General features: G+C 32.5%; 1 non-coding gene across 1 annotated transcript; it reads left to right on the forward strand.

Annotated features, from left to right (window-relative positions):
• The first annotated feature begins 2,785 nt into the window (after positions 1–2,785).
• Positions 2,786–2,857, forward strand: TRNAP-UGG (transfer RNA proline (anticodon UGG)). The gene has a single exon. It is a non-coding gene; the product is annotated as a tRNA-Pro (tRNA).
• The last annotated feature ends 3,143 nt before the right edge of the window (positions 2,858–6,000 follow it).

Below are 6,000 nucleotides of genomic sequence, written 5' to 3' on the forward strand. Positions count from 1 at the left end.
GACCCCTTATTTTATTTCCTAAGAAAATTTTAACCCATTCCAATTTACTTTGATTAATATCTCCTTAAATCACATTACAGAAATTTTAAAAGAAAATCTCCCCTTTTGAAATTTTACAACTGGTTTCTTTATTGTGCCTAAAAGTATACTCATCAAATTACTTTTTTCACATAACATGCCTAATATGGTAAATTTTCAAGTATAGGTGGCATTATAAGGCAATAAAAAATATGCCCTCAGAAGGACGAACGTTGAAATACTGCCCTTCTAGCACTTTCGCATTAATAGTGTGAAGATCTAGGCAAAATTGGAGATATTAACTTCTACTGATTTGTCTGGAAGTTCATGATCAGGACAATCATGAATAATTCCCCCGGAATTTTCCGGACAGAAAATAATTTTAAAACGTGAAATTTTTTAAAATTCGGAATTTGAAAACTTTGCTAAACTAAACTTTGCTTTTGCTAAAATTATGGAATATTCTCGCCGAATCGGACATAAATTTGGAAACAAAAAATTGTGAAATTGGGGAAAGGGCACAAATTGCGCACGGAATTTTTATTTATTGCCCTGGATACATCAGTTAATCTTCACCTAGCTCTTTTTTTACCATGAAAAGAGCTCTCAATTTTAAACGATTTCTTAAGACCACGTTTTTTGGATACCATTTTGACTCCCAAAATCGGGGTAAGGATATTTTGTGTAACTTGTCACTAATTTCTGTGAGCTATCACTGCTCGATTTATTTTCTCTTCATTTTTAGTCACTCATATTGTGACACCCTGTATATAAACTTTATAAATATGAAAAAAAATAAAACAAAAAGTTTCAAAATCTATACATACTTATATAAATATATTTATTATATACACATATACATACATACGAAAGAAGAAGAAAAAAAAAGAAAACAAAAAAATACTAATTAACCAATGTGTAATTGTTATTAAGTTTAAAAATATCTCTATAAATATATATAAAAAAACAAAATATTCTATTAATTAAAAATAAAAAAGCAAAAAAGAAAATTTAAACATTATTATAATTACAACAACAGCTATATATACTTATACATATATATAAAAAATAATATATTTTTAATTTAACAAAAAAACAGTTTTAAAATTTATTTTATTTTTTTTTTGTGTAAGAGAAGACAAGGCAAAACGGAAGATAATGATGAAGATGATGATTATAATGTTAATGGTATTTTATTATTAATAATTTTTATTATATACATACATATTTTAGTTTATTTGTGGACATGTTTGTTTTTAAGGCTCTAAATAATAATGTAAAGTGCAAATTTCATATATTGCTTTCACACACACAAACAAACAAACAAACCACTCTTGTAATCCGTTCAATAATTGTTCTTATTATTATTAAACAACAACAAAAAATATATATAAAATTTCTGTAAATCTGTTTTAATTTGTAAGCCAATTAGCAATTTAATATTATTTGCTAATTTCTTTTCCAATGTTTGTTTAATTGTTTAACGTATTTTGTCTAAGCTTATGTATTTTTTTTTTAATGAGAAACATTTTTACAGGGGTTTTTCAAAAATTAGAAAACAAAAAATTGTTTTGCTTGTAAATAAAAAGGAAAAATTTTGAAAAAAATCAAATATTTTTTATTATAAAATAATTAGTTTTATTTTTAAGCGTATTTTTTGTAATAATTTCCCTTTATTTTATAGAAATTAACAACAAAACAAACAAACCACAGCAACAACAACTATAATTATTATAAACAAAAGAAAAACAAGAAACTAAATCTCTCTTTTTTGTTATAACATTTTAATGAATGATTGATTGATGATAAAAAAATAATGAATGATAGATAAGGAAGACGATGATTATATATATATTTAAAAAATTATATTATTACAAAGTACACTAAAAACAAAACAAAACAAAGCAAAACAAACTAACTAATATTATTCTTAAAAACAAAATAAACAAAAAACTTAACAAACAAACGACGTACACACACATCACATTGTATAACCGAAACTTTTTTTGTGCAAAAGAGTGACGGTTATTGGAAGCAGAAGCAGAGAAAGAAAACTACTTTCATAAAAATAAAAAATCATAACTACAAAAAAAAATAAATCTTTAAACATTGTTGTTTTTATTTTTAAAGGAGGGAGGTGGAATAAAATAGAAGGTGATTTCAGGTTGTGATGGATAAAACACACAGTCTTTAGAAAGACAAAAAAAAATTATGGACGATAAGATGGGAGTCTCTAAAGACCAGCAGAAAAAAAATTTTTATATGTATATAAAAATAAAAAAAAAACATTTTGGAGATGCGGGGCATCGATCCCCGTACCTCTCACATGCTAAGCGAGCGCTCTACCATCTGAGCTACATCCCCATGTATAGAAAGGGTTGCCACCACACATTTTGGTGAAGAATTTCAAATGAAAGAGAAATCGCATTTTGGGCCAAACAATGCATTTCGCATTGAATATTAATAAGCCGCAATGAGTGGCGTATTAACCAAGTTTTAGAGTTTGAATTTGGGTCAATTGTAATCAAAAAAAAAAAAAAAAAAAAAAAAACAAATGCAACTCACACACATATAATGACCTAACAAACTGTTTAAAGACGAACTAATAGTTGACAACAGTTTGTTATTGCCAAAATCGGTTGTGATTTTGTGTTTATTTTCCACTCAATATTTTCAAGAAAATAAACTATGGAAATTTTTGAAAATATTCTGATTTAATTTAATAATTATTAATTCTTATTCCAATACTTCAACAGGGTTGCCATGCGGCTCAATGGTCTAGGGGTATGATTCTCGCTTTGGGTGCGAGAGGTCCCGGGTTCAAATCCCGGTTGAGCCCACATATTTTTTTTTTATTTTTTCTGATGTTTTTATAGAAAACAAGTAAAAAAGTATCAGTCGGCTTTTTTAACAAAAAACTTATGTATTTAGGGGGTTTCAAAATTTTGGTCGTATGAACCGACAAAAATGTTGATTACGAGTAAAGTTCAAAAATTTTGCGGAAAAGGTAGTTAAAGGAATGGACCGACATAGACCATGGGGGTGCCATAGGGGGTTTTTACACCCTTCGGGCTGTTTTCTCAAGAGGTATGGACTTGCCCCTGAAACAACTTTTACCATCGTAATTGAGGCAGCGAATATAAGTTGCTTCAATAAAAAACAAGTAAAAAAGTGTCAGTCGGCTTTGCCGACAGAGATATACCCTCAGCCAATGTGAAGTGAAACTTTCACCTACGGACAGATCGAATGTATTTAGGGTCTTTTCAGAATTTTGTTGCCCTTTTTGAACATTTGAACTTGCCGACAAAAAGCTGGATTAGAAATTAACTGAGACACAAATGTTGAACTTTTGTGGGTGAGGTACCCTTAGGGAGGACCGATATGGGCCATTTTAGAAGTTAAACTAAATTTTGAAAAAAAAATATAAGGAGATCCAAAGTTTGGACCAAATTGGTTGCGCCATTCAAGTGATATCGTCATAGCATTTTAGTGGCATTTTTTAAATATTGGGGAGAAGTACCGAAAGTTGTGGACCGGTATTGCCCCGTGAAACTAAGTTTGGATGTAATATGACGAAGATCCAATGTTGGACCAAATCGGTTGAACAGTTCGAGAGTCATCGTGCTTTGCGACCGCCACATATACAGCCCAATCATGAATGAAAACTCCGTGCAGAATTTCTCTTTTTTCCCTTCTTTGCTATCACAAACAAAAAATCCGCACGGAAAAAAAATTCGGATGGAGAAAAAGTAGGTATCATGAACGCTCTCAAACAAGTGTTTTCCTCCAAAAAAATCTCCCTTGCAAAACTGAAGGGAGTTTACAAAAAATCTTAGTATTTCCCACAAACTTTGTACAAAACATGCAAAACAAACACTTTTGTTGGGATTTTATACTAAAATCTTTTACTTGTTGTTGGAAATTTATTAAAAATTGAACAAATTTTACAAAATAACATCACTTTGCAAACTCAGTCACTCTCTACTTTTTGTACCGATCAACGGTGGGATGAGAGAATTTTGGACGTACAAAATTGTTGCACAACAATTATTGAAAAACACTGGATAAAAGCATATTTTCAATTATATTTATTTCAGAATTCGTATTTTTAGAAATTTTGCCATTATTTAATTAAAAACACTCGTTTCTAACACATTCATGATAGTGGCAGTTCCATAGCACAATGGAGTCAATTGCACTGTCTTCTTAGAAATTTCCAATTACATCTGATGTTTTTCATAATTAGTAACATCTTCTGAATGTCTTTGATGTATAAAAGTGTAATTTATTTGATTAAATTTGTTGATTTTTGTCTAAAAACACAAACATTTAAAAATTTCGCTTTGTTTTCACAACAATTAGGGCACACAAGGTATGAAAAAGACCCTTCAGTGCTGCCAAATTCAATGATTATTTTTCTCACATTATTCATGATAGGAGGAATGTTCTCTCGAGAAAAATCTATTCCGCGAGAGTTGTATTCCGCAAGAATATTCATGATTGGGCTGATAGTGACATAGGGTTTTTTTAAACCTTTCGGGCTATTTTCCCAAGAAATATGGACTTGCCCCAGAAAAAACTTTTACCGTCGTAATGGAGGTAGCGAATGCAAATCGCTTCAACAAAAATCAAAGGGATTAGAGAGCAGGTCTTAAAGGCCTGCGTACATAAGCTGCCTTGCCTGCTTACCTTGCTTACTTCTGATAAAAGAATAAAAAAGAAAAGGGCAACCCAGTTCGAAATTTCCTCGGCCTTCTTTATTCTTTTATTTTTATTATGTCAAAAATGAAGCAGGAAAGCAAGGCAATCAGGCAAAGCAGCTTATGTACGCAGGCCTTAAGGCCTTAAGAAATTACACGATGTGCAAAGTATGGACCAAATCGGTTATTCCCTACAAGAGTTATCATGCGCACAAGTTTTGCGACAATTTTTGAACATTTGTGGGGGAGGTACCTGAATGAGTGGACCTACATATATGGCCCATCTTCGAACTTAAATCTGGACAAAATATTTCGATATCCAAAATTTGAACCGAATCGATTGATCCGTTCGAGAGTTATCGTGCGCACCAGCCAGCCAGACCGACAGACAGACGGACGGACATTGCTAGATCTACTCAAAATTGTCTGAAACGGATATCGTACAAATATACTTGGGGTCTAAAACCATTATTTCGATGAGGCACATTTTTGGTCGTATCAAAGTGTAAATACCCTCTTTAGCCTAAAGGCTGAGGGTATAAAAATAGTCACAGAATAATAGAAAAAATTCACAGAATTTTTTTCTTCAGAAAAAAGTGGTTGCAGGCCACGGGGGTCTGTGGATTTTTTTCTTCAAAAAAAAGTGGTTACATACCACGGGGGTCTGTGGATTTTTTTCCACCTCAGTGTGAATATCGACGCCTCCAAACAATAGTATGCTAAGTCGACTTAGCATGTTTTCAAGTTCTTTACATTTTTATATTTAACGTCCTTTAACTTAAATTCTGTCTAATTTTGGTAATGATCGGTCAATCCGAACAGAAGTTATAAACAAATATTGACTTAGCATAGTACTGAAGGTCAAAGAAATTTCCAAGCTTTTAGAGCTTGTCCTGCGAAACTCGCTTTTCAGAATTAGCAAACTATTATTTGGAGGTGTCGATATGTATGTTTGTATTTGTTTCGTTTTTCTGTGTTGGGAGCAGCATATCACGGAATGCCTGCTCCGAATTATTTTGGTCCGTGCCGGGACGGGAGGAAAACCCAGGACCAATATATCTGTGCTCAGTTTGTCACATCCACATCTTCACCCACATCCAACCTTCGGTGAGATGCAACTGATGTCAGGAGTGGGTGCATCTAAGGGGTTGCTCTGGACTTGTCCACGTGAGGGAATACGACAGGGACTATGTTGCTGCATGCTGCGTGAACACAGTCCCCAGTGAGTCGTCGTCTGATTACGAAATTCCCTCGACGTCTGACTACGAAACTCCCCCGCAGT

The sequence above is a fragment of the Musca autumnalis genome, unplaced genomic scaffold (genome assembly GCF_047663935.1).
Source record: "Musca autumnalis isolate F117 unplaced genomic scaffold, ASM4766393v1 scaffold_1, whole genome shotgun sequence".
NCBI lineage: Eukaryota > Metazoa > Arthropoda > Insecta > Diptera > Muscidae > Musca > Musca autumnalis.